Source organism: Empidonax traillii, unplaced genomic scaffold (genome assembly GCF_003031625.1).
Source record: "Empidonax traillii isolate 1590-97213 ecotype Southwest subspecies unplaced genomic scaffold, ASM303162v1 scaffold440:size489645, whole genome shotgun sequence".
NCBI lineage: Eukaryota > Metazoa > Chordata > Aves > Passeriformes > Tyrannidae > Empidonax > Empidonax traillii.
In genome coordinates, this window is record NW_020955633.1 from 37483 (window position 1) to 49707 (window position 12225).

Here is a 12225-nt window from a genome sequence, read left to right on the forward strand (position 1 = left end):
AAAAACAGTAAGTTCAAAGCTGTGTTTATAGCTATATAGTTTAAATGAATAACGAATTATTTGGGTTTGATTGGTAGTTCTGTCTTCATGCACGTTGCTCTGAGTAGTCTTGGTAACTATGTGCATTCATATATACCTCTCAACTTTTGATGTGATGGAGTCAACAAGGAGAGGTGCTGTGCTGGACCTTGTTCTCACCCACGCTCCAGGTGGGGTCTCATGAGAGCAAAGGGACAGAATCACCTCCCTCAACCTGCTGGTCATGCTTCTCTTGATGCAGCCCGAGACACAGTTGGATTTCTGGGTTGCAAGTGCACACTTGACCACCAATGCATCGTTGGCAAAACAAGATTATTTTTTTTCGTTTAAGCTGTTCAGCAACTTTATGCCTACACATGAAAACTCAGTAATATAAGTCAAACTTAAATAGAGAAGCACTGTTAGGTATTTTTTTCACATGAAACTTGGTAGACAGCTAAAGAAAAAAAAATATAACAATTTCTTATTTTTCTCACCTTGGGCTGTGTAGCAGTACAGATAGGCTCACAGCCAATACAGATTATGACATTTTAACAGCACAGTTTCAGGACAGTGTTGTATAGCCTCCTAAATTTCTTGTAGGTTGTCACATCTCTCAGTGTACATTCATTTTCAAGGTGCCAAAAAGGCTGAGAAAATGGAATGCTTGAGCAGTCTGGTAAATGTCGCTTCTGTGGCTGGACTGTTCTATGTAATGGTCTCAAGTTATTGTTGAGTTTCGTGGGAAGGTCTTATAGCCCATGGGGGAAATAAAGCATCTCTCCCTACAGCTACCTCTTCAGACTCAAATGCATCTTGCTGAAAAGATTCACAGACCCTGTAGTAGGAGACTCAAAAGTTACCTGTGTGCTGAGATCAGTTAGCACCTGCACCTCAACTGTGGTAACACCTCTTCTGTAGGTTAGCAATGTCAACCAATTCCTGAATATAAGTACTTCCTACCCTCTTAAGACTGTAAGGTAATTTTGTTCTTCAATAGCTGCATGAAATCAGATTGCAGTTTCGTTTCCTGTAAAACTATGTACTTGGGGATGGTTTTTGTTTCTTTATATTTTCCTCTGTTGCATGGTATAACCGATTGTACATCCCTAAAATGAAGTAGCTAGTTTGATGCAAAAGCCACTTTGCTTCTGTGTGGCTGACCACCCAATTTTGATAGGCAGAGACTTCAGTGTGTTGAAAGCTATGGGAAAAGACAAAATTAATTCCATGTACATTGATAAAGTAGACAGTTCTGTAAAATAATACTTGTGCAGAGCCCTTTTCTTTAGGGATTGAAGGCCGAGCTGCATTTTGAGGAGCTTCCTTCCTATCCCTCAGACACCTCTGCTTTTACCTTGGTTCTGGATCACTATCTTCTCATTTCTTGCAGTTTCCTCTGGAAAACTGTGGGCTGGTATGCCTTTGTGTCACATGGATTTTCAGTGGTGCTAACAAATACTTTGGATTTCTTGTGATTTGGTTTAGTCCAAAATAATGAGAACCTGCTATGTCTTCTGTCCTGTCTGTCATTTATTCCAATCTTTCATGCTGCCCTCTGATGACCTACATTTCATCTCAATTGATAGTTACTTTTTAAAGTGATTTTCTATTGCATTAATTGTATTCTATTACAGATAAAGCAAAGGAGAACACTTTGGAACGTTTTTCTAAAATGCTTTATCAGTCACTGCATCACACAGATGCTTTTTAAAATGCTAATGCATGCTCTGGTAGAATTTAAGTAACTGCTGTAAACAGTGTTCACATTTGAAGAGCATTTGCTCTTTTGGTGTTAGGGAGAAAATGGAGAGTAGTAAAACCCTCAATATTCCTGTTTGTCATGGTGCCTATTGACACTACCAAGTTCAGTCTTGTAGCCAGAGGAACCTAAATCTGTTTTGTTTATATGAGTCCCTCTACAGTCTATTTTTTCTAAATCCCTAAGCAAGAGTTAAAGTCAGTGTAGGACCTCTGGATTCTTAAACAAGTTTTGCCTGGACCAGAATTTGCATTGTTATGGTAACTGTATCTTTCAGGACTATTCCTCTGTTAAACACCACACTGAGATTTGGATCTTGTGTTGTCATTGCTGCCTCCTGCTGTCCTGCATATTGACACAATAGTGAGGTCACAGTTCTGAAACCTTTCTGAACTGGGCTCTGAAATGCCCTATTAGAGCTTGGAAGAGCTGTCTATCTAAAGTGCAATTTTTAACCTGAAATAAATTTTACATGCCTGTCCCTAAATGGCCTGTTTGTAGAGGAGCGGTGAAGTATTTCTGGTTTTCAGCTGTGGGAAATAACAGTTGTAGTTTATATGAAAGAGAGTCTCATTCCTCTAAACCAATTATATTGTTTCTTTATGCATTCCTAAAGTTTGTAGGATTTATCCATAAACCTTTATTGCCCAGGAGAATGCGTTAGTCACATTCTTTTCAATCAATAATCTTACATAAGCCACCTGCCTGTGTCTTCCATGTGTGTTGTTATTGCATTAACTAGAAAAAACACTGTAACTTCTTGAGTAAATAGATGGTTGAAAATATACTCAGAAGTTACAGAAACATCCTAAGACATGCACAATGTCCATGCATACTTTAAAGCTTAGAAGTACATTGGGTTTAATGATGTCAGTTATCAGAATCCTGACATTTTCTTTCTTCTTTTCTTGACTTTTTGAACAGCATCTGTACTTGAAGATTTTTGATTTATAGGATACAGGGCTTGAACTGAAAAGTGCTTCCTATTGTGTATTGAATATCTTGAAACTCACTTTGGGTTTTAACACTTACATATGATTGAAAGTGTGCTTTAATGCATTTTATATTCTTTATTTTTTGGAATCATTGTAGACTGTTAATCAAAAATACAGCGAAAGACGTTTTTGGAAATAAGTGCCATCAAGAATCAAATAATATATTAGAGTTCAGCAGCTGGCAATCGACTGATAAAGGAGACATGAGCTGTATGTGGAATACCCCAACCAACTGAGATGCTAGGGGCTGAAACATTGTTCCTTTTGTGTTCTACCCTGATTAAAATTTAAAGAGAGAGCATAGTCAAATGTAAGTAGTTTATTTAGGAATTTGTAATTTAGGCTGCTTTGATATGCATTAAGATCAAAGTAGACTGTCAGCAAATGCTATCTGAAAGGAGACACTCTTAAGAGCTAAAAATACTAGTTTGCTTAGGGAAAATCAGTCTGGAAAATGCAGCATTGCACATTAGATTGAGTGTGTGATGCAGGAAGGAAACATGTTGGGTCCTCTGTTTAACTTCTCAAAATCAACTCCTTCAAACAAAACCCAAGTGAAGACTGATCCTCCAGCTGGAGCTTCCTTTGGTAACTAAAGCTTCTGGTGATGTCTTTTGATTTTTGATTTGCTTGTGAAATGTCCTGGGCTAAAACAACTTCACTCCCAATTTTTTTTATTTATTTTTTTTTTTTTAATCCAGACATTTTAAAGCTTTTCACAGCATTAAGCAGAGGCAGTTCTGTTGGCATCAAGAGCTGGGAACGTGTGTGTGGGGTGATTAGGAAGCAGGAATCTCTCCAGCCAGTTTTACTGTCACAGAGAATGCATGTAGAGCTCCCATGGTGGCAGAGATTGAGATAGTATTTCCATCCACCTGATGTCCAGGAATTGCATAATTTTACTGCAAACATAAGTGATTTACAAGAGAGAGAGGAACAGCAGGAGCCAAAGCTGTGTTCTGCAAAGTGTGTGTATGTTATACTGTAACTCTGCCTTGGGATTGGAGACTTGCAGTTGTGAATGTCTGAAGAGAGGTGCTAGCATTGCAGTGGTGTGTAAGTGGTTGCTAGAGCAGATGGGTTGCTGAAGACTTCCAGCCTGTCTTTCAACAGATTGTCTCAAAATGTTAGAATTTTACTGCCTTTAACATGCATGGATTTTGATGGGTGTATAAACTGAGTACCATTTCTAAAAGGGCAATGGGTAGCCAGGCATTTTCTGCCCATTGGTGAGGATGAGTAACTCCATTGGTCCTACTAATCCTGGGCTTGATTAAATGCCTGCCTTAAATATATGCACTTCAGTGATTTATTGAGCTGCAGAAATTAAACTGGTGAAAGCTGTGTCGATGTTTTTATACTGATTTCACAAACCTCTTTCCAAACAGGATAGCTGTGCTGGAGTGAACTATCTTTATGCCTTAATATGCATATGCATAAAAATGTTGGGGAAAAATTAAATAAGTCAAACGAGCCTTGAAGGCTCACAGGGATTAAGTTGGTTATTTTGTTTATCTAAACTTACATTCTTTTTAATATTAGTGATGCATTTTCAAAGCCAAAAAGTGAGACTTTGAATTTTTATAGTAACTATTTTCTGTCTGCAAATGAGTTTAGTTTATCTGACTAGATTATTGCATATTTTGTCCAGGTTCAGTAACCATTTTATCCATTGTGACTCCCACTTGCTGTGAATAAAAGAATGAGTAAAGAAAATTAAGATTATTTATGCAAACTATCACCAGAAAGAGCATCACTAATACTGCTTTTTCTTGTTGTTCTGAGAAAGAGCAAAGGCAAACAAAATGCTCTTGGAAGCTGTTGGTAGGCTGTTGTCTTCACAGGGATTTTCAGTGTATCCGTGGATGCATAACCACGACCTTTCTGGCCATTTGTAGTTTATTACAGACTTTGGACATACAATATCAATATGTTAAGGCTCAACTTGGTGTACACTGTCATTAAAAGCTGTTACTTTTGCTAAACACAGTGTTAAATAACTCTGTATTTACAGACAGGTTGTTAGTAGTCACTTTCCTTTGGCTTTTATTGTTCCCTGAAGTATAATCCTTTGCACAAAGTAACAATAAAAATGGCACTGGTTGTGCCGCTTCATAATATAATACTGTGCAAAACTTACATTTTGATGGTTAGGATATTCACTGGGCAGTTTGTCCTGTGTAATGGATGTCCTTTTAAAATACCTGTCTTCAGGTTACAAGACAGTAGCCACTTCTTGAACAACAGAGAATTCTTTATCTCTTGATGTTGTATGGAATCTGTAAATGAGAAAAGGTAAAATCTGAAATAAATAAGTAAGCTCAGTTGCTGAGGGGAGAGACTGTAGTGTCAATGTTATCTGTGGTGGAGCACTCTAGTGTGGTGCCCAGGGAGCTTTCCTAAACTGGAAAAACCTCAAGGAACTCTGGGAGAAGGTGAATGGGTTAAGGACTATCCAGGAGTCCAAGAGAGAAATAGATTATGGGAATCGCACCCTACCCTCCCTGGGAGAAGACTGTTAGGCAAACAGGGCACATGACACAGAAGATTCCCTGTCATCTCTCCACCTGACTGAACGTGGTGACTGAAGGAACAGAGGGTGATGGCAACAAGTTTCTACCTGGTGCAGCAGTTGAGTTTCCTCTGTGACTACCCCGCCCTCTCAGATGCTCTGGGATAAGAGGTAGGAGACTCTGCAAGTGGAACTGAGCAATGATGAGGACGATGGTTCATCAAGGTTGGAAGAGTTGCCATGGCTAAGTTGGCCTATGCCCTGCATCAAAACCTCTTCCATAAAGGAAAAAAGATGAGTTATTGTCATAGGAAACCCTTTGATGAGACCCACTTCTTAGGGAAGTCTTCTGCCACCCTGGAGCCTGAGTCAAAGATGTGGCCCTTGGATTATTATCCATTATTGATTTTTCATGTAGGCAGCAATGAAGTTATAATAAGTCCAAGGGCAATCAAAAGAGAATTAAGGGCCTTGAGATGACTGGCTAAAGGATCAGTAGCACAGTGAGTGTTCTCCTCTATCCTTCCTGGAGTCTGGAAGGCAGAGGGAGCAGAATGAAGCCCCCATAATCCAAGAGGAAATGGCTAGTGACCTGCTAAACCACTTAAGATGTGCACAAACCTGTGGGATCAGATGGGATCCACTGACAAGTGGATCCCCACAAGTGCTGATGGAGCTGGTGGAAGTGCTCACCAAGCTGCTTTCAATCATTTACCAGCAACCCTGGCTCTCCGTGGAGGTTTCAGTTGACTGGAGGTTGGCCAATGTGATGCCCATCTACAAGAAGTGCCAGAAGGAGGATCTGGGGAACAACAGGCCTGTCAGTCTGACCTCCCCAGCCGGGACAGGTCATGAAGTAGTTCATCTTGAGTGCCATCACACAGCATGTACAGGACAACCAGAGTATCAGGCCCAGTCAGCATGAATTTGGGAAGAATGCTTGACCAACCTGATCTCCTTCTATGACAAGGTGATTCCCTCAGTGAGCAGGGGAGATGTGGATGTTGCTTACCTGGACTTCAGTAAAGCCTTTAAAACAAGTGATTTTGCACAGATTTCTCCTGGAGAAACTCTTGGCTTGGACAAGTGTACTCTTCACTGAGTAAAAAAACTGGCTGGAGGGCCAGGCCCAGAGAGAGGTGGTGAATGGAGTTAAACCCACCTGGTGGCTGATCACAAGTGCTATTCCCCAGGGCTCAGTGTTGGGGCCAGTCTTGTTTATTATCTTTATCAATGATCTGGATGAGGGGATCAAGGGCACCCTTGGTGAGTTTCTAGGCAACATCAGTTTGGGCAGGAATGTTGATCTGCTGGAGGGCAGGAGGGCTCTGCAGAGGGTTCTGGACAGGCTGGATCAATGGGCTGAGGCCAATGGTATGAGGTTCAACAAGGCCCTAGTGCCCAGTCCTGCACTTGGGTCATAACAACTCCATTGAGAGTTACAGCATTGAGGGTGAGTGGCTGGAAATCTGCTCAGTGGAAAAGGACCTGGGTGCTGGTAAACAGGCAGCTGAACATAAGCCAGCCATGTGCCTGGGTGGCCAAGAAGACCAATGGCATCCTGGTTTGTATCAGAAATAGTGTGGTCAGCAGGACCAGGGATGGGATCATCCCCCTGTACACGGCACTGATGAGACCACACCTCAAATCCTGTGTTTAGTTCTGGGCCCCTCACTGCAAGAGAGACATGGAGATGCTCTGGGATTGTTCAACCTGGAGGAAAAGGAGGCTCCCAGGGGAGACCTTACCACTCTCTACAGCTACATGAAAGGAGGTTATAGGGAGGTGGTGTTGGTGTTTTTTCCCAAGTAACAAATAGTACAGTGGGAGGAAATGGCCTCAAGTTGCACCAGGGGAGATTTAAGATTGATGCAAAAATTTTTCCTAATATCCAAAGTGGTTGGACTAGGCTGCCTAGGGCAGTGATGGAGACACCATCCCTGGAGGTATTTGACAGATGTGTAGACACAATGCTTTGGGCCATGGTTTAGTGGTGAACTAGGCAGTGTTAAGTTAACAGTTGGACTGGATGATCTTAAAGGTTTTTTCCAACTTACATGATTCTATGAAATAACTTATATGACATGCTACTGAGAATTTTTGGGGTCTCTTTTAAGGAAGTTCACCTTTAAGATACTAAAGGTTTTGTCATACCTCAAGTAAATGATAAAGCTACAGAAAGTATGACTTACTTTGTCACTATTAAGAGTTTTAGAATTACAGATGAAAAGTCTGTTAAAGTAGTGATTGCTGCATTTCTGAGAAAAAGTATCAAAAATCTGCTGAAAATCTCTGAAACTTTGGAGCTTTGTATGTATAAATCATAATTAAAATGCATGGAAGACAGTTTTAGAAGAGATTGTTTCAATTGTTTAAGAAGCCCCAGGTAACACAAAGTAGCTTTATACTTAAGTAATTCTATCAAGTCTAGCATGATAATAACTAGATGTGTATCAGACGTTGCTCCTTGATTTAAGTAATTATATGCAAAATAGCTGCTGTTCTTAGTGATGTTTTAATAACATCCATACCAGTACAAAGCAGAGGTGGTTGAGCAGTTTCATTTAACCTTATGGGACACAGTGTTTGGGATTATTAGAAAGAGCGAAGCACGTTGTAAACAAACCACTGTAGCTATTGCTGTCCTCATGACATTCTCAAAAAATGCTTCTGTTGGTACGCTGCATACAGGCTAGCTAGAATAACGTATCTCCTGGCCAGTTTCTGATAGTATATATCAAAGGGGTATTTAAATTAAAACCAAACATGTTTCTCCCTGATAAAAGGTGCACTTAACCTCACAGCTTCTAGAACAATTTGTCTGTCTTTGTTGACTTCTTGAGATGCACAGCAGTAGTGCAACTGCTTTCATTTTAAAGCTGCAGGAACCCAAACCACTTTTTTTCTCTTTAAATGTTTGAACATAATGTATGCTCTTGCCTCATCAAAATACAGTAAGCATCCCTATATTTATATTTCATATTTGCATATGTAAGGAAGGAAGAATCTACAGCCTCTCTTCCTGTTACTTAAAGCTTCTCTCTAGGTACATATTGTCATTATTTTCCACCCCTAAACTAGCACTTCTTCAAAATTAACATTTTAGCTACTCAATTTATTCTTAATTCTTGCTGCAAAAATGTTGTTGAAGGACTGTCTTAAGTAGCTTCAGCTTATTCTTCCTAGAGCTGCTGTGCAGAGAAAATTACCTGAATCTGTGCAATCTTCATTACTGCAGTAGCAGTGGATACCAGCTTAGTTTTGCTACTCTGCCTCTTGGGAAAGATTGGCAGCAGGGCAGACATCTTGTCCCTCTTTTTGCTTTGTACTCTCATGCTCTTTTCTTCCCTTCCTGTAAAAATAGATATATATTTGACTGAGAGTTGTTCAGCTTAATGGATACCACAATTGACCAGTGTTTTGCATTTTGATAAAGGAAACGGGTGTTTTGGTCTCTTAGAAACTGATTATTAACAGATACTTGTAATTATTAGGGTAATCTGCTTTACACCGGGAGTCTATCATCTTTAGAAGTTGCTGCGGATTCAATTGCCTTGCCATAACTTTGTGTGTAGAGAATGATGTTGTTGTTGGTTTACTAGTCCAGCATATACCCACACACTGTTTTCATTACAAGTATTTCTAGCAAGTAGTAATTCAGATGCAGAATCTGCAAGTAAACAGCAGGGTAATTTTTATGATAATGTATGGTAAACAAATTCAATTAAATTATAAGCAGCTTTTAACTTGTCTCTGATTTGGAGTGAAATGGGAACTGTCACTTACTTTTAACATTATTCTCAGGGCCAGAATTTAAAGCCTTGAAATTTTGGTAAGTAAATAATGCCAAAACCAGCAGGAAATGTATTGCTTGTTTCAGATGGTGTTTTCAATTATCAGATTATGTCAAATAACAGTACACTAGAAAACCAACTTTGTAGACTATTATTTATTAAGTAGGATTCTGCTTTACCAATACCCACACTTAAAGTTCAGAAGGGTTAAGATATTTGTGAGAAACCTGGTCATAATAGTCTTACTTTGTTGGAATCAATAATACTGTTGCTGTGCTTTTCTGAACTTTCTACATGTTTGAAGTTTCTTACTTTTCTTTCCAGTTTGACAAATGAGGCCACAGAAAAGCAAGCAATTCTAAAAATAATCAGTTCATTGTAGAGTTAGCAATTATACACCCAGTATACTCTCCCGTGCTTACTGTTGCCACTAAAGAAATTTGATGCTGGAAGACAATCTCTTTGGACAAGCAATATAAAGAAAATTGGACTTAGAAAGGAAAATCTGAAAGCTAACTATGCACAGTTTCCTATCTGTTGTGCCTAGCTGATAATAACACGTTGTCCTTCATTGTTTCCGTAGTTGTCAGTGTTCCTGTGAGTATCCTAAAAAAAAAAGACTGTCAAGAATATGGAAAATACAATTACCTATCAAGAAATTTTGAAATTGGGCTCTGTTCTTAAAAGTCAACACTCAAGAAGGCACAAAAATGACTCTTAAGTGGGCTTTCTAGGCATAATTGGGGTTTTATTGCATATTAGAGAACCTGTAAAATATGTGTGACTTGGATCACAAGATACAATTGAGATACGAGTTTATACTGAGGGGAAGAGAAAGCTGGGTAGGAAATGACCACTGACGACTACTGAGTAACAGTTCCAGGATAAAGTTCAAAGTTGCCTTCAAATTATGGTAGTACTATTGAACCATACTCAGAGTCATGCTGTTGGGCTTATGTTTTTCCCTGTATAAAGGCTTAAGATATAGGCCTGTCAGTCACATCTCTTTTTTAAACTCAATTCTATTAGCCCCAGTAAATCTGGATGCTTGTTAACAACTCTAAACTACAGCTGTTTCCCTTGCTGATTACTTGCCTGGTTTTGCTGCTGTTTGTTGGGCTGCCAGCTCAGTACAGCGTGGCTCTGACTGCAGCCATGGAAGGTTCCATGCATTTTGTATAGACTCACAAAAAGACTCGAGAGGAACAAATCTATTCTTAGAACTGGCTTTTTTAAAGGCTATGCCTTACTATGTAAAATTAATGCAACTGTACTGACACTTGCTGAAGCTGGTATACACATATGGGTTTGAATTCCCATGAGGGAGAACCATTAAAATAACTTGTAGGTCAACTAATAATGGTCAAAGAGAAGAAAGAGTGAAATGTATTCTTCCCCATGGCCCATCATTTGTAGCTCTACCAATCCTGAGCTAGCTGGTATAGAACAATTACTGCATAAGTTTCAGTGTAAAGTTGGAAAACTTTCCAAAAAAAAAAAAAAAAAAAGAAAGGAAAAGTTCCGAGCATTTTAATTTTTGCAAGGAGGAATTAAGGCTACATTTGGTGTGTTAGAGTTTTTAAATTAGGCTCATATGCTCCAGAGTACAAGCTTGTTTTGCATGATGTTCTGCTGTTGGAGCATGGCTTGCCTGGGCATTAAGCCCTGGCACAAAAGGCACTAGAATACTTTGGAAATTAGGATAAGCAAATGGTGACACAGTGGATGTTCATTTATGCCTAGCCTTGCTTAAATGACTCTGATAAACAGGGTGAAACAACACAACAGAAACAGCGCTAAAGGAGAACAGTTGACCTTCCCAAAAATGGAACCAATAAGTACAGTGTCAAGTATCAAAAGGAATTTTTTTCTTCTTTGATATTCAAATTGCCCATTTTGGTCAAACAGGTGTATTTCTTATGTTGAATTAAGAGTTTTAGATACAAATTCTTAAGTCACTTGAAAAACAGAGTGTAAGTGGTGCAGACTGTTCTGCCAGCATGCCTCAGCTCTGAGGACAGCAGTTTTCAGGCTCATTTGTCCCTAGCTGTCTGCTGAGGCTTCATGCCTTTTTTCAGGACATATAATTGTTGGCATGTTTCTCCTTCTTGACTTCTGGTACTGCTTTAAACCAGATGGGCCACAGGTAATTAGTTTGGCTTCATGAAAACTGTGTAGGCTACTCCATGACAAGAGCGTATCCACGCTTCTCCCTGTTTGGAGAGCAAGGACTGCAAAGGCAACAGCTGGGGTGGGATGGGTATATTAAAGAAGAGTGCCAGCCCTTAATGTTCTGCAAAAAATTCATTAGGTACATAAATACCATTTTGTTTCCTGATAAAATATAGCAAGTTTTTACTTGTTAGTCTGTTATAATTTACAGTCCTCTGGTGATATGAAGCACTCGTAGTGTATGAAGTGACCACTCCCAGCACTCCTGTCTTGTGAATCTGTAGCACTCCATTATGATTTTCTTGCTTGTCAAGCTGGCTAAATACCTATCCTAATCTTATCTGAGAATTTGGTAAAGAGATTTTTGCCATTAAGAAAACTTGAACACAGTCAGTAACGTGGTTTGGGGGTTTCAGTAGAGATGTTTGTTTAATTTAAATTGTGATCTTTTTTTTGGACAACTGACAGATGGCCCCTATGCTCTAAAGACATCTGAATGTCACCATTCCTATAATGAAACCAGTGCACCAGCCAAAGACACTGCACAAGTACGGTTGCAGGTCTTTACTTCTGAATTTAAGCTACTATTCAGAGTACTAGAAAATAGTATTGGAAGGTGCAAATAAACAAAAATTATACGAAGGCAGATCCTAACTACATGACTTTTCATAGAAGTTTATCTAATAAGCTCTTAAAACCTACAAGTGAATGAATGTTAGTATGGTGCTCCCAGACTACCTCACCATTAGAAGGTTCTCCCTAATGTCTAGCCCAGGCTTGCTAAAGTAATCCTCTTGGGATATTCAGGCTATTTCAACTTGTTACAAATGAACAACTAAATTGTCATGTTTCCATTTAAATTCTCCTTTTTCATTTGCTCATTCTTTTATAATTTTTATCTCTAGGAATGATGTTTCTATGATTTATTAACAATACGGTAGCCTTTCATATTATATAAAGAAAATATTTGTA

The 12225-nt window shown here is 39.2% G+C and overlaps 1 protein-coding gene across 4 annotated transcripts in view; it reads left to right on the forward strand.

Annotated features, from left to right (window-relative positions):
* The window catches only part of CHID1 (chitinase domain containing 1), a 108754-nt gene that overhangs the window by 22465 nt on the left and 74064 nt on the right, over nt 1-12225 (forward strand). The window lies entirely within an intron of this gene.